The sequence below is a fragment of the Panulirus ornatus genome, chromosome 71, assembly GCF_036320965.1.
Source record: "Panulirus ornatus isolate Po-2019 chromosome 71, ASM3632096v1, whole genome shotgun sequence".
Classification (NCBI taxonomy): Eukaryota; Metazoa; Arthropoda; class Malacostraca; order Decapoda; family Palinuridae; genus Panulirus; species Panulirus ornatus.
Window position 1 is genome coordinate 13,413,685 of NC_092294.1, and position 21,739 is coordinate 13,435,423.

At 42.5% G+C, this 21,739-nt stretch overlaps 1 protein-coding gene across 1 annotated transcript in view; it reads left to right on the forward strand.

Annotated features, from left to right (window-relative positions):
* Window positions 1-21,739, forward strand: part of jumu (Forkhead box protein N4 jumeau) — a 267,344-nt gene that overhangs the window by 133,120 nt on the left and 112,485 nt on the right. The window contains exon 2 of the mRNA XM_071660401.1: window positions 9,977-10,128. The gene's annotated coding sequence lies outside the window, so the exon portion shown is untranslated. The remainder of the gene's footprint in view (window positions 1-9,976; window positions 10,129-21,739) is intronic.

Below are 21,739 nucleotides of genomic sequence, written 5' to 3' on the forward strand. Positions count from 1 at the left end.
TGATGTCAGTAATCACCAGAAATTGATGTATTGATGTCAGTAATCATCACCAGAGATTAATGTATTGATGTCAGTAATCATCACCACAAATTGATGTATTGATGTCAGAAGTCATTTCACTACAGTGTGGCGGGTTGACATAAGTAATAAGTAAGACGTGAGGATGTGAAACACTCCCCCATCACTGGGCGGAAAAAGTAATTCGAAGTTACTTTACACTTTTATGACTTGTCATCCACAGAAACATATGGGCAGCTCGGGGAACTTATCATGTAAGTATACGTTTCTTGGGATATACTTTGATAAGTTATTTATTGAGTTTGGTCGTCTGAGAAGAGTTTGGGGAAGGAGGAAGGAAGTTATACATACTTGGACAGGTCCCTGACTGAGTATGGGATGTCGTAGTACCCACCATTGCTGTAGTAGTGATCAAATGGGATACTATTTTCCTCCGTATTTCACCAGCTGAGGATTTCTGTCTGTCTGAATAGACATAGCGTCTATCGAACTCCAAGATCTGAGACACGTCTTCCACTCGTCTGAAATACACACACACACACACACACACACACACACACACACACACACACACACACACACACACACACAGTTTTATATCATTCTCTTCCAAGTGTTTATCTACGTAGATCAGAGACCCTTTTTTCAGTACAAAGTATTTTACGCATCATTTTTCATCAGTCAAAACTCATGAATTAAAAAAGAATCTTTTATCCGTTTAGAAATGATGTGATTGTTTTATAACTGGGGTAAATATATAGTGTCAATGGACAGAAATGATGAATATTCCTTGAAAAAACATTGCTTGTAGTACAAAATATCAGGGCATTGACTTGTTATCCTTTGACAAAAAAAATAGCGTGTAATATGTCGAGGCAAAGCTTTGTTATAAAACTCAAGGGCAAAAAGAATATTAATTGGAAACAGTGTATCTGGTTGAATTCACATCTCCCTGTATCGTTTCAGTAAATCCTTTACTCAGATGTAATATCCGGACTATGAACACAGTGAAGTTAATCACACAGAAGAGAAAAATGTCTTTTTGCTCAATTGAGATCCTTTGCAGATATCCCATAAGATGGTCAGTAATATACGGTGTTGGCGTGATTGTACTGACCCCCATATTCGCAGACGTGAACGTCAAACATCCAGTGGGGAAAATATAATCAAATGTGAACTGCAGACATGGATGGGATGTCAGACAGCTGCTATGGGGAAACCGACAGATTGCACGTCACCAGAAAAGCGAATGTCGATCAAGCACGCTGCTGGATAGACGATGGAGGAAAATCTATTTTGTTAAGGTTTGATGAACAAACAGACTTCAATAGTCTATCAGACGAAGGAGTTGACCACACCAGTGATCCACGCCAACTTTCTTAAGGATATTTAAGAATGCATTTAGGACAATTGATGGACTCTGAAACTATATATATACATATATATATATATATATATATATATATATATATATATATATATATATATATATATATATATATATATATACATATATATATATATATATATATATATATATATATATATATATATATATATATATATATATATATAGATAGATAGATAGATAGACAGACAGATGGAACTATACATAGATAAATGAAAACAGGCGTCTGAAAACCGTAGAATTTATTGACAAACGCTTGATAATATAGACTAATGAAACCAGGCGTCCAGGAACCGTAGACTTTATCCAAAAAATTTGAACTAAATGAAACCAGGATTGTGATTTCCGTAGAGTTTATATCCGGACGGGTTAAAGTATTAGATATATTTCTTAAGGGAATATCTTGGTGAATCTTTATATTATTCACAGTTAGTTATATTTCGTATGATGTTTATGGAGTAATGAACACAAGCAAATACTATCTAATTCTCATGACTAAGTTTACAATCAGAAAATTATAGCATTCATTTGCTTGGAATTTTGTAAGCCACAGTGAAGGTACAATGATGCTAATACACACCGAGAAAGAAAGAAAGAAAGAAAAGAGAGGAAAAGAAGGAGTGAAAAAGAGAGAAAATAAGCCAATACTGCACCAAATAAATTCTTCAAGGTCCCCAAAAATACGCCTCCGTAATTTTCCTCCCTCTGGCTGAGTGGAGACCATCTCATTACTCTCCTCCAGTCTCACTGTATTTTAATCCTATATTGATCGTCCTGTACTGATCACATCGACTGACTAATTATCATTTCATTACGTTAAATACTTAATGTATCTGTATAATTACCCTCGTGTATGGAAACACACGTCGACTCTCTCTCTCTCTCTCTCTCTCTCTCTCTCTCTCTCTCTCTCTCTCTCTCTCTCTCTCTCTCTCTCTCTCTCTCTCTCTCTCCCTCTGATCATCCTCATTTTCTTTTCCTTGTTAAGTCCTGGGCCCTCATCTCTCGCCCATCCCTGTCTGTCGTCATCAGTCATGGAGGTGTGGCAGGGAACTCATGTTTGGGAACACCTCCTCATCATCCCTCCTCACACATGAGGCAAATAAGAAAAAAAAAATGAGAACTCACAACTCATGAATTCTCGCCGTGATGGCTCGATGAACCCAAGAAACACGAAAACTTTGAAAAGAAAATCTCTCTCTCTCTCTCTCTCTCTCTCTCTCTATATATATATATATATATATATATATATATATATATATATATATAGAGAGAGAGAGAGAGAGAGAGAGAGAGAGAGAGAGAGCTGGAATATCCATTGTGTTCAATATGTGGCCGCCAATCACGACCAGTGTGTATATATACAGATATTCAGATATTCTGTTCACCGAAGACCTGCCAAATATCGTCCCCACAGATGTATAGAAAACGTGTGTATAAAGTAAACAGATATTCTTGGGAAGTTGTCCTCCAAGTACTATTTACTTACCCCTTGAGCACGTCACTTTGGTCCTTGAGCACGACGGTACGACCCTTGAGTACGTCACTATGGTCCTTGAGGACGACGGTACGACCCTTGAATACGTCACTATGGTCCTTGAGGACGACGGTACGACCCTTGAATACGTCACTATGGTCCTTGAGCACGACGGTACGACCATTGAGTACGTCACTATGGTCCTTGAGGACGACGGTACGACCCTTGAATACGTCACTATGGCCCTTGAGCACGACGGTACGACCTTTGAGCACGTCAATACAATCTTGACCATGACGGTACGACCTTAGCATATTATTAGCCTACGACTTGACCCTTATTGTAAATGATCTGATTATATACCCCCTAACCCCTTGTATGGAGTTCATACATCTCTAAGTCTGCGCTACATTCAGTACCATGGTAATGTGATTCTTTTGGAGTGAAATGGTTTTTGACAAGAAAATGTGCAGTTCTGTATAGTACGGTTTTACCACAGAAAACAGGACCATATTATCTACATTTCATTGATGCCTGAGCCAGGTACCCATTGTATCAACCTTCCCCCTTAGGAATGGATCAACAGCTGGGCTGACTGTGGACCGACTGTCGTAACCAGAATTCGAACCTATGCCCTAGGCGTCCCGTAATACATATATGTGTCAGGAATTGACGACCCATTAACCACCACTTCACCAACAAAGGTCATGTGAAGAAATCAAAGTGAGTGTGTGTGTGTGTGTGTGTGTGTGTGTGTGTGTGTGTGTGTGTGTGTGTGTGTGTGTGTGTGTAGTTAACGGTGGCAGGAAATGTCTCTGTAACCAACAGGAGATTGAAACGTGAAGTATAAAATTACACTCATGTCAAGCTAAGAATTTTAGATATTGTCAGCCACATACTCTCATCTCTCGAATGACGAACATGATGGCTAAAATGTGTGTGTGTCCCACCACGGAGGTAAATAGACGAGAACACAGACGCGCGAGTCAAAATCAAAGGTTTTCAGAACGAAAATCCAAGATCCAGCCCGTGTTGGCGAAGAGGCTCTGGTTTATTTATCATCTCTGCCACACCGATCTACTCTACCCATCCTGAAATACACAAGACTCCCTGTATCCACCTGCTGTTCGGTGGTGTGTACTGTGTAACTTATGACAGTCTGGCCTCACAATACCTGAGCCTTCAAAGTGAATGGTGGAATCATTTACGCCTTAACTGGGCTGACACAGTCGGGGGAGTTGGCTCTGTGGAGACCCAATGGCCTCACACATGTTCAGCCACAGTTTATGTAACATGTAAGAACAGTAAGGTCACGCCAGGTCGACGCCTAGCGTGACCTGTTGGTGACCTTGACTCGTCCTAGACTTTGTGACCATCTAAGAAAGGATCCACGTCAACAACTCGCTCATCCTCTCGTGGTTCACTGGCTCAGGACTCGGTCGGGTTCACTGTTTCATGACTCGGTCAGGTTCACTGTTTCATGACTCGGTCGGGTTCAACTACGACTCACTCAATCATGGAACTCATTAGTTCTGGATGACCTGGACAGCACAGAGATTATGATAAGATAAAAAATAAAGATGGTAACATCTTCGTCTCCAGGTTGGCTCACAAACCTCACTGATTCAACCAATCCCTTGTTATGGCTCGACCAGAAGGCTCCAACCAAGACTTCAGGTATGAGAAGGGTTCTAAATGCATAAACTGGGGATCAGAGCACAGCATGGTTAATTCACAGAGGCGTCAGCACACACACACACACACACACACACACACACACACACACACACACAACTATTCTCTCGTTGCGCCAGTAGGCTTACATATACTCACATTCCTATTAACACCTTCACCAATATTAACCCTTATCATTCTACACGTCTGGTGTTTGCCCGCCACGGCAAGGTGGTGGGAGGAACAGATGACGTAGAGAGGAAAAATCCTTTTCCTTTCGTACTTCTTTCCTTTGTTCTTAATCTTGGAGGATTATAATATAGGAGGAGAGGATTTCCAAGCCTCCTGCTCCCGCCTCCTTTCAGTCGCCTTCTCCAACTTGTGGGAATACGTGGGCAGCTTGCTTTCTCCCGTCTCCCCAGGAACCACTAATGACCTCTGTTGGTGACGTGGCTGATAATTCTTGATAATCCCTCCAGGGATGATAATAAAACCGAGGCTACGCACTCGAGAAAACCAGTGCTATGATAAAACCTTAATTGGTATGCTCGAGTTTCTGGTCTCCGAGCAATATCTTCATCGAGGTCAGACCTTAGATGAGGGATATATTGAAACTGAAGAGATAGAGAGGTTAGAGGAGTTGAGAATGAAATAATCATCTAAGAGTTCAGGAGGGTATGGTACACTTGGCTCTTTTATGGAGAGGGTAAAAGTTTGAGATGTCAAGAGAGACATGAGAGGGTAAGGAGATCCAAAGTTTAGTAGTGGAAGGAACGAAACAGACATTACACCAACTCATAGATTAAGTATAATGACTTATATTTGCCCCTTGACGATTCTGCTCTCAGTTAGATAATGCTGACAGGGCTGACACTGGGGCCTGCTGACACTGGGGCCTGCTGACACTGGGGCTTGCTGACGCTGGGGCCTGCTGACACTGGGGCTTGCTGACACTGAGGCTTGCTGACGCTGGGGCCTGCTGACAATGGGGCTTGCTGACGCTGGGGCCTGCTGACAATGGAGCTTGCTGACGCTGGGACCTGCTGACACTGGGGCCTGCTGACACCTCAAGTGCTTGCTTGTTGTGACTGAGGAGGGAAAATCTTGATTGGACTTGCCTGCAGGATTTCAGAAGCTTATTACAAATGCATGGCACAAAGTGGGGATTAGCGACTAATTAAAATCTAAAGGGAAACATTGTATTAGGGTGTGGTGGTGATAGTGGTGGTGGCGAAGGCTGGAGTGTTGGTGGTGGTGATAGTGGTGGTGGCGAAGGCTGGAGTGTTGGTGGTGGTGATAGTGGTGAAGGCTGGAGTTGTGGATAGAGTTGAGGTGAGTGTGTTAGCTGGGATGTTTGGTTACTCGCATTGGCGTGAGTGTTCGGTGGACTTTGGTGGATTTGAAAGATAAAATTGAGATTAATAATGATATGTAAGAGAGATGAGACATAGGGATGGCTAGAGGGTAGATATAGAGGAGTGCCAGAGAGATAAAAAGACAGAAGGGGTGGCAGGGGCCCCTCATAAAACTCCCCTGTAAATACCACAACTATAATGGCTTCACAACGCCACTGTGATATTCACCTCCAAATCAATATTCACCACCCTCTCTCCTCCAGCGAATATTTTCATGAAGGCTCTTGACTCACCGAAAAATCGTAATCTTGCGAATGTCTTTACGACCATGGCCTGAAAATATCCCTTTTAGGTAACTTACTGAATATCTTCGTACCTTACCGAAATGTCCCATTGGTCGTAACTTATGAAACGCGTCCTTGATTCGCAAACTTACCCCAATATGTCCGTCGGTCGTAACTCAACCGAATACTTCCGTCAAACGTAACTCGGGCTGAACACCATTTTGATCTCATCCCTCTTCTTACGTGCCTAACGTTACCCAAGTGTCTTTACCGAGTGCGTCCCAAGCTACGACACGACGAGCATCTCCTAAGATCGTAAATTCTCTAACGTCCCTGGGGTCGTAACCTTTCCGATTAATATTTAAGTCGAGGTTGTCATCTGTCCTTCCCTACAACCCTCTAGACATATCCCGACCCAAAAGAACATTAAATATTCATTTCCCAGCTTAATGTCCTTCTCTCTTGTCTGACTTTCTTCATAATGTTCTCCAAAGCCGCGGAACACATCATCCTCCAGTAAAAACGTCATTTGTGATGTAAAACTGCTGTTTTCAGATCTCATTATTGTGTCATATTTCTTCAGTCTAAACGTCTCATTCGTTGTTTCATTCGATTGTAGAATCGCCGGTTTACGTTCGAGGCATCAGTTTAACGTTTCATCTCAGCATTTCAGTCGTGTCTCACAAATGTGTTCCTTCAGAGCCTATAAGAAACCACTGCTCGTATAAAGTTAAGTGAATCGCTAAGGTTAAATATATATCATTAAACGAATATAAAATCGTACCTATTTTCATGACTCCGAACGTCTCATCGCTTCACTAGAAAAAAAAAATCGAAGCTTTTCGTCTTGCTGAAGCTTCGAATTATGATGTCCAGAGTATGAGACTATTTTCATATTCGTGTTCATGACTTTCACTCAACCATAATACTGGAATATCGTGATTAATTGATGTATATGATATCGAGATGGAGTCAAGAACGGTACAATAATTGGTAACTTGAGCCAGCTAAGCAAAGATCCATGAACAGTTGAATTGTTGTGCTGGTCCATCGCTCCATCTTCTCAATACATACCTGGAAAAAGAGGTACTGTAATGTCTATGAGTCTTTTCATTTCTTACTGTATGAAGGACAAATAAATACACCGTCTCTTCCATAAACATTGTTGTTAATGCGACGTATATATATACATTTTTGCATTAGCTGTATCAAAAACAAAGCACAACAGCTTTCGGCAAACACAGTAGAAAAGAGGACACGCGATTGTTTAAGGTACATAACCCAAGACTTCAGATGTATGTTTGAAGAGATGTATCTTATATATACTATATTTTCATCTGCTTTTGATCGATCAACCAAAATTCCAAAGTGCAGAAAGGTGGAATTGTATTTACCGCAGACTGAAATGTTACAATCATGAGACGTGGGTAAGTATATATTGTCGAGGACGCACAAGTAACGACTGATTTTGAGGGTAAATTACTATCTTGCCTCTATAAACAGCAGTTAAAGACAAGGATGTACTTTTCCACGCTGTTGATCACAGGAATATAACAGGTTTTGTCTACAATGAATGTCTACACCATCTTATCTACCCAGAGCTGTGTGGTATGAGGCGAGGATGTACACCTGTCTCATCTACCCGTCCAGACCTGTGTGGTATGAGATGAGGACAGGTACTTCTACCCGTCTCATCTACCCGTCCAAACATGTGTAGTATATAGGGGACGTGTCTGCCTTTCAGAACTTGGGGGATAGAAAATGACATAATGATCATGACAAGCTTCAAGACGAGATCTATAAGGGCGAGATTGCTCTGTCGTGTGGCTCAGTTTCCTCGGGTTATTGTTCTGTCTGCCCCCTAACGAGCTGTCTCTAACGACAAGTAGGCACAAATAATCACTTACAATCCAGACGCATAACGTGCCAATTAAGAGAGGTTATTCTTGCAAGCTTCTGTCATCTTGTTCTTTTATTGAACGACCATAAGAACATGTGAGACGGTTACGAGAGTCATCGCTTTTATACAGTGTACTGGATACTGTGCGATGACACCATACTGACACCATGATTCTGGTAGATACAATTACACGAGTGATTATCACCAGATGAATTCTATTACTTCTACCTGATTTTCGTTTGTGATTACTGTAATTGTGTCTTAGGAAAAGGGTTTTACGCAGTGATATGCTGCCGTCACACACACACACACCCACAAACACACACACACACGCACACACACACATATTCACACATCTTTATCTTCAATCCGCTGAGCACACAGGCACCAACACTTGTTTCACAGCCAGAGACGTCGAATTTCTCGATCTACAGACGTCCATTACAGCTGCTTCTGTTTGGGATATACAGACAGACAGATATACAGACAGAGAGACAGACTCCTTAGTGGTGTCTGTCTACAACCCACAGACAGAAATACAAGCCATCCACTGCCCCGTAAAATCTTAACAATTTAATCCCAAAGACATATATGTTCCCACTTTCATCCCAGAAACAGTTATGCTCCTGTTTCAGTACCCTCAAACATCCCAGAGACACTCTAACTCCCACCGTTATCCTCCAGCAGTATTAATGCCTTTGGTCCTGATCCCCCCCCCCCCCCCCAGATATCCCAAAGACTCTCCCATTTCTATCCCGGATACAGCTGTGTCCCACCTTTCTCACTCCGACCCAAGACACCCCCAGAGACTCATTTACCCCTATCTCCATCCCAGGAGAGGTTTCGTGTCCTTGTTTCATCACTCCACCCTCACTCAACCCCCAGACACACGCCCCCCAGAGATACACATACTACGACTTATATCCCCAAAGCAGTAGCACTCTCAACTCTCTGTTTCCCTCCCCAGACACAGATCGCCCAGACAGACGATCTCGCACCACTAGGATGGACCATCACCTCCTGATTTGGCAGTGGGAGAGGGAGGAGGTCGGCCTGCAGTTTGCCCACGCGGGAGATTCCAACAGAGATACATTTCCTTGGTTTATGGGCAGACGCTGTCGAGCTTTGGGGTAGGAGGAGGGGAGGTGGTCATGATGTTGCAGTAATATGACAGAATGGTCTCTCTCTATCTCTCTCTCTCTCTCTCTCTCTCTCTCTCTCTCTCTCTCTCTCTCTCTCTCTCTCTCTCTCTCTCTCTCTCTCTCTCTCTCTCTCTCTCTCTCTCTCTCTCCTGCACAACTGTGCGAGATAACATTTGCATCCAGCCAAGTGTTTGAAGCTGTGAAATCTGTGATGGCCAGAGAATTGTATCGTGCTGTCTCCCACCGAAATCCTGGAATGGGTGTTATCTTCTAGGAGGTTACTGAAGGGGAAAAAATATATATAAATGAAATAAAGCAGGCGAGGAGAGAAAGAAGAAAATTATCAAGACACAGAACGAAAGGAATAGATATATATAAAAGAGAGAGAGAGAGAGAGAGAGAGAGAGAGAGAGAGAGAGAGAGAGACCATTCTGTCATTACTGCAACATAAGAGCAAATATATGACTCGAATGCATGTACAACTTTACAATCAGTACGGTGCAAATAAAGTCAGTCTATTTCTATTTCTATTCCTAACTTAGCCTACAGATTTCTATATGATCCATCTATCCTCCATAACACCACTTCCAGTTCCCATGGCATCGATTGGATACACACAGTACCCCCCTATATCACATTTTCTCCAAATCAATCAATTCCAAAGTAATGAAGCATATAAGGCATCTTATATATCATTATCTTTTATCTTTTATTTCAGAATCGTATCTTCGAGTGCCCTAGTCTCCTTCGCCTGATGGCCCCCCGCCTCAAGTGATGACATACACGCCTTCTTATCATCAAGGACTCCCACCCTGAGGCATTCTTTATCTTATCCCCTCGCCACAGTCATCAACTCAGACGCCATATTAGGTAAGTAAGATCAAGTCTCTAGTGTTTACAATCATAGTCCCACACACCATAGCTGAAGCAGCGTGTCTGGTTATGATAACTCGCACCAGACGTAATGATTGTGCTGTAACTTTAACAACATTATCAGCAATAACCATTGCCCATTAGATAGTTGAAAATCGTTGCACATTCGATGTGAATCATATAAATCTATACGACCAACACGAATTCACAATATTCAGCGTATATTCACGGAGATACATTTTCTATCCATCAGCAAAGAAAACAGGTTTGAATATCTAGAGTAATGGAATATCGATATTCGATCTCGCGGTATCGGAGAACCGATTATTGAAGTATTCTGGTGATAATCAATTAATTACTGGAATGTATTACACACTCCTCCACTCCTCTGCTGAAAAGCTGGCCGATAGGAATAGATTACATTGGATCTAATTACGCTAAAACTTAACCTGAATGAACGATTTTCCGATACAAAGGTAATTATGCAATTGAATGGATATATCCTTAGCTTTTTTCTGGAGGGGGAGGGGGAGGCTGTTAAATGTATACGTTGGTCGAATATTCTGAACTATTTATCATTCATTTAAATAAGAGAGAGAAATTGAAGCTTATATATATATATATATATATATATATATATATATATATATATATATATATATATATATATATATATATATATACCCAAGCCTGACCAAGGTGCCCATCTTATAGACCAACCCCTAGGGGTGGATGAACAGCTGGGTTAACTGTGGAACCGACTGCCTCAACCAGGATTCGAACCTATGCTCTCGACCGCTAACCGCTGCACCACTTATATAGAAATATAAGTCGATTTATCTACCTACGCTGGGGTGTATCTAAAGCCCCCACCAAACTTGCTAACGAATATCTGAGCTTACGAATATCTAAGCTCACATTCCGGCTTACGAATATCTAAGCTTACATTCCAGCTGACGAATATCTAAGCTCAAATTCCAGCTGACGAATATCTAAGCTCACATTCCCGCTGACGAATATCTAAGCTCACATTCCGGCTGACGAATATCTAAGCTCACATTCCAGCTGACGAATATCTAAGCTCACATTCCCGCTGACGAATATCTAAGTTCATATTCCAGCTGACGAATATCTAAGCTCATATTCCGGCTTCAACGAGACTTAACGAAGACAAACGAGCACGAAAGAGATCATTTACTTATGACTTTGACTGTCGTTAATCTTTTTATGACCACATCCTCACCTCATAACCTTGTTGTAGCCGCTGTGAGGTCTGAATCACAACCGTAGCCATGGAATGCAACAACAGCGTTGTAACATACCAATAACCCAGATAGATTAGATGAAATGATGTGGGATTGTTACATATCCTTCATCGGCTGTTGGTAAAGGCATCTTAGTTAGTTTGGGTTGGTGGGAACAACAGAGGCCTGGTGATGGTCTATGACCAGGTTATCTGCTGAAGGACAGTACATGGGAAGGACAGATAACACAAGATCTGATGGTCTATGACCAGGTTATCTGCTGGAGGACAGTACATGGGAAGGACAGATAACACAAGACCTGATGGTCTATGACCAGGTTATCTGCTGGTGGACAGTACATGGGAAGGACAGATAACACAAGACCTGATGGTCTATGACCAGGTTATCTGCTGGAGGACAGTACATGGGAAGGACAGATGGCAGAGGACTTGGTAGTCCATTTTCTCCATAGTTTACAAAACAAATGCAAAAATTATAAGATGAATGAAATCCTTATAACCAATGATTCCATTCTAATAGCACGAAAATCCCCACTAGCAGCAGGTAAATCCATACTAGCATCAGATAAATGTCTACTAGCAGCAGATAAATCCCTACTAGCAGCAGATAAATCCCTACTAGCAGCAGATAAATCCCTACTAGCAGCAGATAAATCCCTACTAGCAGCAGATAAATCCCTACTAGCAGTAGATAAATCCCCACTAGCACCAGAGAGATCCCTAGGAGGGAAGCTGTTACTCCCATATTCTCCTGGCTAACAAGTTTAAGTTTCTGGCTACTCCAGACATCCCAGAAAGAGAGACGTACCCAAGTTCGTCCATCCACTTCTTGGAGGTCAAACATTACTTCCTTATGAGGAGGAGGCAGGTCACATAATGAGACGGCCTCGGGGGTTCGCTGTACCTGAACTCAAGCCCCCATAGCCTCTGCCACACAACACGACCCCTATCGACCATAAACAAACCTCCAGCATTTCGAAGAAGCAGTTTTTCCGACGTCTGGGATGTGACTAAAAACTACGCCATTGTATGTCGAAGAGTTGGTTGAAGAAAAAGAGAGAATATACTGCTGTAAAATACGAAATAGATGGTTGTAGAAAAAGGATAATGAGAGAAAATTTTAAGTGGAAAGGGGGATAAAAATGTTAGAGGTTAAAAGAGAGAGAGAAAAAAAAAGAATATGCTTAGCGATCCTCCATCTTAACGTCTATTAGCTAGAGCCACAAGGATCTTCATGGCGAAACTTTTACACATTTTCGAAAATCTTCTCAATGGACGAGTGGCCTCAGGAAAAGTTATTATCTTCTCCAGATGTGCCAGTAAAGAATGAAAAAATAGTGAGTCAGTATAAAAATTCCCCAGACTTTCCACTTGCAGGAGGAGAGGGAGAGAGGGGGGGGTCTCAAATATGTTGAGCCAGAAGACCAGGTGGAGGTTGAGGGGTGGGTGGGTCGTCGTCGTCAGTGGACTGAGAGAGAGAGAGAGAGAGAGAGAGAGAGAGAGAGAGAGAGAGAGAGAGAGAGAGAGAGAGAGAGGTGTATCATGTATCACAATTAGAGATAAGGAAGAAGAACGTTCAATATGTACATCACATGGCAAAATGTCCAGAGAGAGAGAGAGAGAGAGAGAGAGAGAGAGAGAGAGAGAGAGAGAGAGAGAGACAGACAGACAGACAGACAGACATCAAGAATTCTGATGCACGAATACAGTGCTAAGAGCAATCTCTCCCTTCGTCTAGTGGCCGTAAGGCACAGAGTCGTGGCTTAAGCAAGACCAAGAATGAGGCAGGGGAAGGCAATCCCCAAGTCACATGAGTAGGACAATCATGAGGTTATGTGGAGAAAGATTGTGCCGGTGATGAGGGACGAGACGCATTGTCTTGCTGTCTCATGTTCGTCACTCATGAGGCAAAAGAAACAGGAACATACAGATGTTTTAATTTTTGAAGCACGAATACATATATATATATATATATATATATATATATATATATATATATATATATATATATATATATATATAAAAGAGAGGGAGAGAGAGAGAGCGGGAGAGAGCATTTATGGTACTGTAGAAAAAGTATGAGGGGGTTGGATATAGGCGCTCTGTGGAAGGTTGCGTGAGTGTACAGCACAAACGAAAAGTTGATTGATAGAGTAAGGAGTTTTTCCGTGACTGTAGGGCATGTGTGTGAGTAGGAGCGTAGGTGTAGCTACCTACATATATACCTACCTACCTACCTACCTGCCTACCTTGGAGTACCTACGACTAGATTTTGCCTGAGGTAGGTGTTAGCACAGAGCTGTCACTGTGTATCTTTACAAGTTCGTAATTGTGTTATTTGGCTCCATCATATCGTGTGAGGAGTTGTATATTTTTGTTTGACCATGTACTGTGTTCAATCACTCTTGCTAAGTCTTTTAACTGTTAAAACAGTGAACAGTATTTCCAATCTTCCTGCAGTACCTTCATGTTTTCTTGTTTGATATATATATATATATATATATATATATATATATATATATATATATATATATATATATATATATATATATAGGGGGAAAAGAATAACTAGACTTTATAAGTAGCTAATAAGTAAACGGGATGATAAAAACGTTATCATAAAAAAGGAGCCGAGAATGAGAAACTTAATAGCGATGAATTCCGAGAAGTTAGCGGAGTCTGGCTATATTTATAGCTACTATCTATACCTACATCTCTCCGATATATACAGCAGGTATAATGTTATAGGCTATATAGATGTGGGGTCCTATAACTTCTGATGCCATTACAGTAATTCGAGTGGTTCTGCTAATCATTAATGCTAGCATGATGTAGTGGGGCTGCTATACTTTCTGTGAATTATATGTTTGTCTCACCTGTTTGGTCAGTGCGTATGTAGTGGTTGCTGCAGTGGTAGTGTGGTGGTGGTGATGGTTGGTGATGGTGGTGTTATGTAGTGGTGCAGCAGTGGTGGTGTGTGGTGATGACGGATTGTAGTGGTGTTGTGTGTAGATGGGGACCTAATAATGTAACACCCCTCCACCCCCTTCCCCCTCTACGTACAGCACAGATAAGTAATTACATTATGCATTAAACCAAAGCAACCCTCGAGCCATGTGTACTCAGAACCCATTTTTGTGTACTCCAATCATACGTCGTATTGCACGAATTTTACCTTGTTGGCCCATCTTTATATATACCTAAGCATAAGACTGATGCAAATCCATGATGTCTGGCATGACTTAATAACTCAGAATGTGAGAAAATAATATTTGAATCAAATTAGGATTTAGAAAAAAAGTTTTTTTCTCGGGGCAGACCCGTATTTTCGATAACGTGCGTCGAAAAGAAATATTGTTATTTTCGTTCATTTAGGTCAGCGGTTGATGTCTCGCCCGGGGTCCCACAGGTCCGGCATCCAATTAAACTTACGGGAACACGATCTGTGACGAAGAGATTCGTCATGCCTTTAGCTCAAACAAGAGCCGACTGAAAACCGTCCCCGTTCAAACGAGGGATTCAATTAAGTGGGTTGTTCCTGCGCACGCTCGTTACCAACGGATCAATCTATTCCTACAAATCGAATGAAAGGATCAAACACGCCATGTGTTCTTCTGTTTCTTTGTCTCAGTGTCTCAGTGTCTTTACTGGGTGTCAGGAGATGATAAACGAGAGTTTAGGTATCATGGATAAACGATTTGATTCTTTGTCTTGTGTTTAGTGACATCAGTGTTGGCAGTGGTGGTGGTAGTGTTGGCTGGGGTTTTTGGTATCAGAGTTGGTGAGAGTGTGGGCGCCTGACAACACGACCTATATATATATATATATATATATATATATATATATATATATATATATATATATATATATATATATACATTTACATATGTGTGTGTGTGTGTGTGTAACGAAAACGTCAGGATCCTAGGTCTCTGATAGCGATAGAGAAGCCACAGGAAACCAATATATATATACAGATATATTGTTCTTTCTATAACCAGACAATAAGTTCTTCATCACACAAGGTAGAATTCCAACCACACGTTGTTTCAGCGAACCCTAGCCACAGTCCTGAAGTCATCTGGGAACCTTTACGTGATACAGTAAACAAAGTTTGACAATTACTTCAACATGAAGGTAAGAGGGAGGGTTCCAGCGCTCAGCCGTCAGGCCTGGAAGCCATTTAATGTCCTGTATAAGGAAGGAGACCTCAGGGTCTTCTGTGTCCACAGCTGGAGCGGCCTGGAAACGCGTCCTGCTGGATATAAGGCCTCACAGATTGCCAATAAATTGTGTATCTTCAAGATAACCAACGGATCCGCAGTTATATAATAGGTAGTGTCTCTGACAACTATAGATGCAAAAGAATACAAGAGGAATACAGAAAAATCAAATGAATGCTGATGATAACACTCCATTACGTCATGTCGAAGCTGTTTACGATAATGGTCGATATGAAAAGCTATTAGAGTAAACGGGCGATAGTGGTGGAGATCAAAAGCTATTAGTATGGTAAAGTAAGAAAGTAAACACGACTGGCGTGTAAGTACTGACAAAAGAAATACCCAGAGGCTTTTTAACTTCGTGTCGTCCCAACTCTTCAAACGTCTTCAATTTCCCCCACAAGAACTTAGGTCAACAAATCAACGCTGCTTCGTTCTTCATGAGGGAGCAACGGGAGAGCAGTCAGGTCAAGCAGTCTCACCCAAGGTGCTTGAATTCTTAATTAAGGAAAGTTAGCGAACATCTGCATCGTAGGTTTTGGCCACAACTCTCCAGATGTCCTTTGAGAGGCATTCTTTCATCTGCAGCAAACTTATGATTGCTCGTTCGTTCATTTCGAGCAATGGTTCCGTACAATGAGCCTGAACAAAGCCATAAAGCGCTCAGTGAACTGAGACTTATTCGCTGGAGGTCAGTACTTTCCGCTCACTATATCCAGACACACGACATCATCTTCACTACACTTCCCTTAATACACCTCCTCGCCTTCATCTTCTCACTACATCTCAAACACATTTACCTCATTGTACTTCCTTCACTACCTACCCTTTTTTTAAGTACACATACCTCCACCCATCTCATGTTCTCTGTATCCTCTCCCCACAACTACACATGACTTAATGAACATTTTACTGTCTTAGAAGGAAGGGTAAGAATGGACCTTTACGTGACTGTTCATGTCTAGAGCTCTGGACATTGTCACTATCTAAATCACGAAGCAAAGTCAAAATCATGAAAGACATGGACACTATAATTATGATATAAGCAGCTGCTTAATTATACTATAGGTATGATGTCTGATGCTGGCAGATGAAGCTGAAGTTATAATGAAGTTAGACTCAGAAAAACGGACATAGAAATGGTGTATGGGAAGATCTCGCAGCCAAAAATGTAGAGTGAATTATGTAAAGAAATATCAACGTACGGGAAATTCTTCTATAAAACTTATTATTGATGAAGAAGAAGATAATATAAATCTTAAATACACTGAGGAAGCGAGCTACCTCACACGCCACCTGCCCACCACCAGATGAATCTCCAGTATAATTAGATTTCCAACAGATGGTGAATTTTATCTTATGGAATTTGCTCAGGTGGCGACAGATGGCGGAGGCTGAGGCACTCGACGCAGTGGCTGGTGTCAGATGGTGCCGAGGGAAGCCTGTAAAGTCAGGGGTTTCGTGTCAAGTGGCAAGGATCAGCCACACGGAAGCTGATGTCAAATGGCCCTATGTAGGACCAGAAACCTAGAGTTGGTATCATGTGACACTGATGGAGGTACCCCCAACCACCAAGCGTTGTCAAGCCACAGGTTCGTGTCAGATGGCAAGGGCCAGCAGCCCAGATGCTGGTGTCAAGTGGCAATGAGCAGCAAGCCTAGAGACGGGTGCCCTCGAGAAAGACTTAACAACCCAGTGGTTTGTGCCATGTGGCACCACCACCCACAGGTTGGCGTCATGTGGCACTGCCGGGAGCCTCCACTAGCAAAGATTGGTGTCAAGTGCCACAAAAAGATACAACCAGAACATACCAACCAACCACCTCACCCACTCCCCCGCCCATCTGGAAGAGTCAACTAGAAGTATACGTTAAAAATGGCTCTGGAAGTAAGGTTTTCCAGGAACTGGAGAGTGTACAGTGTAAACAAGCTCTGTGAATGTGTATTATACCTCACTGGTTCCTGGAAAGCTTGTGATAATTCTTGTATATTTTTTCTAATGACTTTTAGAGGATTACTGAAGATTTATTGAACGTCTTTTACCATTCTTGTGGAGCTCTTGAGGGATTTCCAGGCCCTAGTTGAAGAACAGATAAGGAGGATTGAAATAGCCATTGAAGACATTTTAGAAGAGTCTGAAATATTCTATTGGATCTACCTGAAGGCTTCTCTTGTCTTCGAGAAATATTCTTAGATGATCTGAGGAATCAGAAAACCAGATCTAGAATTACAGTCGAGTTGGTCTGCGTATTTTGCGATGGACGTGGAGTTCCTCGTTGAGTCTTGAAGAGTTTCTGGCTTGTTCCTCGAGTGATGTTCATTTGTTGCAGAGTGTTTCATTCCTTGGTCTTGGAGAGGAAGCCATTCCTCGAGTGATGTTCATTTGTTCCTTTCCTTGGTCTCGGAGAGGAAGCCATGGTTGTTGAGTTCTCGATGAGAAATAGATAAGGTCTCTCCTGGCTGATGGCAAACACTAGGCGGACTCCGGGTTGTGGACAGGTAAAAGGGAAACGAAGAGTTTGAGGAGAGAGGAAGAAACAGAAGGATAAGATTGACAGATTGACAGAAAATCAGGAAAATTGACGGATGAAAAGATATGGGTAACAGATAGCCAGAGAACAGGGAGAGATGACAGAGGAAGGAGTAAGGATGACAGATGGACAGAAAACCTAGAGAGTGGACGGAGGAAGAGATAATGTTGACAGAAAGACAGTAAACCAGGAATGTTAACAAAACGACAAAGCCGAAAGAATTGGACAGACAGACGAAGGTAGAGGCCTTAACAGACAGATAGGGACCAGTTAACAGACAGATAGGGACGAGTTAACAGACAGAAGGAGACGAGGAAACTGACATGCAACGGTGTCCAGAAGAATTGATGGTGAGGGCCAGTCAAACCCAAAGACTCAAAATACATGAAATATACTGTAAGATACAGCAAACCCTGTCATCTTCTTATTATCATCATCATAATGTTGCAAACGTTCGATAACGAGTCAGGGAACTTAAGGAAAATTGATTACCCGAATTGGTAAAAGGTTCACGTGTTTTACGGCATATTTACAAGATATATTTACCTTCACTATCCTCAAGTTAATTAAAAGCAACACGACGGGAATATCAGTGACGCTACCAGCCCCAGCACAAGAAGGGGAACCTTGTTAATGAGATTATTCTCAACCGCTTTAATAAGAACACTTACTACTGAAACCCCTTTTATGCGAAGACTTAACACTTTGAGTGATAGGATTTAACTCCTTAAGAGTTACAAGTTTATGGTAATGATAATGATGATAATAATGATAATGATACTAATAGCGAACCAGCCAGCTAATTATAACCAGGAAGCTTGCCAGTGAACCAGCTAACCAGCTAGCCATCTAGCCAGCGAACCAGCAAACTAGTTAACAAGCAGGCCAGCTAGCCAGCCAACCAGCTAGCCAGCCCGCCGGCCAGGCAGCGACCAGTCATCTTCAACTTAACTCGAAAAGTTTCATGTTTGCTTAACTCGGTCCATCGAAAGTCGGCGTCTTACGTTTGCCTGGCCAATATCACTGTTGCCCTTCCGCCCAACTGGATACAGCAATGTATCACTGGATACAGTAATGTATCTCTCGGAACTGGAGAAAGATTTATCACAATTCTTTTGTTAATAAGAGGACAGTGAAACATTTACTCTAACTAGAACACAGACAAGCTTCTTAAACCTACATTTCAGCTAAATGATTTAAAAAAAAAGGAAGACTTTTGTATATGAGGTGAGGAATATAAGTTCTTATATTACTTCTAACAAGATCATAAAGATATTACTACCACTTCCGGCCATTTCTGGCCTGGTAGCCTCCAACGAGGCGCAGAAAACAGAGTTAATACACTCTGCTCTAGAATTGCTTTATATCACAGTGAGCTCTCGTACTCTACACTTACATTTATGTAGATATCGATGTGGAAATATATTCTAAATGATTACTAAGATCTACGTCGCATGGTGACCACAGAGCCACACTCGTATGTAGTGGTATGATGGGCATCATGATCCAGCCATATATATATATATATATATATATATATATATATATATATATATATATATATATATATATCCCCCGCCTCCCACTTGGCTCTATCATGGCATCCCTGACGAGATTAGACCACCCTGCCGAGGCTGGGGTCGCCCCAGAGAGAAAGCTGTCGTGGCTGGATGCCCCCAGAGAGGAAGCTGCTGTACCTGAAGCGTACCCCGTACCCCCCAGAGAGGTGCCTACAGAGCCTGGAGGCCTCCAGAGAGGTCGCTGTCTATGTCAGGGGGGGATGACCCTCTGAGCTCGGGGTAATCCTTTGAGAGGAGGTCTGACCCAGGCGATGGACGTGACCCGGGATGACACAGACTCATGGGAAGAGGTCACCCGCAGGTCAAGCAGAAAGAGAGAACCAACTGGGACTGAGGTCACCCAAGGAAAGGGTCACTAGAAGGTCACATATATAGAAGGGGAAGCTAATTGGGTCAAAGGCACTTGGATGGATAGCACTGTAAAGGGGGAACTCAGGCAGGAGTATATGATACATAAACATGTGTAACAAAACACATGTATATACTCATGTACACACACACACACACACGCACACACACACACACGCAATCATTCAGATCCACGAACATCACTGAGTTCTACTGGCCCTCCGGAGGAGACTGGTTGAACGTACCAACAGCAAATCAATGGTCAATATTAAAGAAGTTTGAGACAGTAAACTCTAGCAATCGCTGAGGAGCCTACAGCAAGTGGCCGGCAGGGAACACAGTCATTCCTCTTTACTGCTTTTCCAGGAATAGTTTCCAGACCCATTCTTTCCTCCGTGTTGCTGATGCTAGTTCACTTGTTATTCTCTGATGCCTCTGGTTTGTCATGGGGGCATCGCCATTACCAGACACATAGGGAACCTGTTGTAAGTAAAGCACTTCTCATGGCTGTCCTGAGGCAATTCATGGCAAGAAAAGCAATTCAGATGAAGTACATTTAGTACAGTCGTGGGGTCCAGCCAGCCAGAGAGAAGGCTTGGTATATATTCACTCGTCGTCCAGGGAAACATACTGTATCACGTACAGATTTTGTATCAAGGGACTTCTTTATCTCCACAATCATTCTCTATATATATATATATATACGCTACTCAACACGATGGAAACTTTATCTATCGAGATAGATAGACAGAAGGAGAATGTGAGTGACACAGGCTCCTCCTAAGTAACACACCAACAACCCATGTAGGTTACGTGAGGATTTAGTCAATACACATTACATGGACCCCCCAAGCAACACATTATGGAGATGACCCCGGTCTCTCTCTCTCTCTCTCTCTCTCTCTCTCTCTCTCTCTCTCTCTCTCTCTCTCTCTCTCTCTCTCTCTCTCTCTCTCTCTCTCTCTCTCTCTCTCTCTCTCTCTCTCTCTCTCTCTCTCTCTCTCTCTCTCTCTCTCTCTCTCTCTCTCTCTCTCTCTCTCTCTCTCTCTCTCTCTCTCTCTCTCTCTCTCTCTCTCTCTCTCTCTCTCTCTCTCTCTCTCTCTCTCTCTCTCTCTCTCTCTCTCTCTCTCTCTCTCTCTCTCTCTCTCTCTCTCTCTCTCTCTCTCTCTCTCTCTCTCTCTCTCTCTCTCTCTCTCTCTCTCTCTCTCTCTCTCTCTCTCATCTCGCTCTATCTCGCTCTATCTCGCTCTATCTCTCCCCCCCCCCCCCCCGCTGGGGAGCAGTCAATCAATCATCATATGAGAGACTCACAACGCTCAGACTCACAATGCTCAGGAGTCCCCCAACGTGAATAAACCAACTGGTGTGGAGATCTGTCTTCTTCCCTCCTCCTCCTCCTCCTCCCTCACTTTGTCTTCATTTCCCCACGTGAGGCCGAGGCTTCCAGCGCCCACTCGACCCTCGGGTTATGGACGCCCCACTGGAGGTACCAAGCACGACTGGAGAATTCCAGACTGGAAAATCTGGACGCGGGATGTTTGGGGGAGACCAAGTGACACCCCGAAACCTTAGACAGTTTTTTTTTCATTTCAGAAAATACTGTCGACTGTTTCACTAAGGGGGAGTTTACAGCCCCAGATGTTTTTTTGGGGGGAGAAAGAGG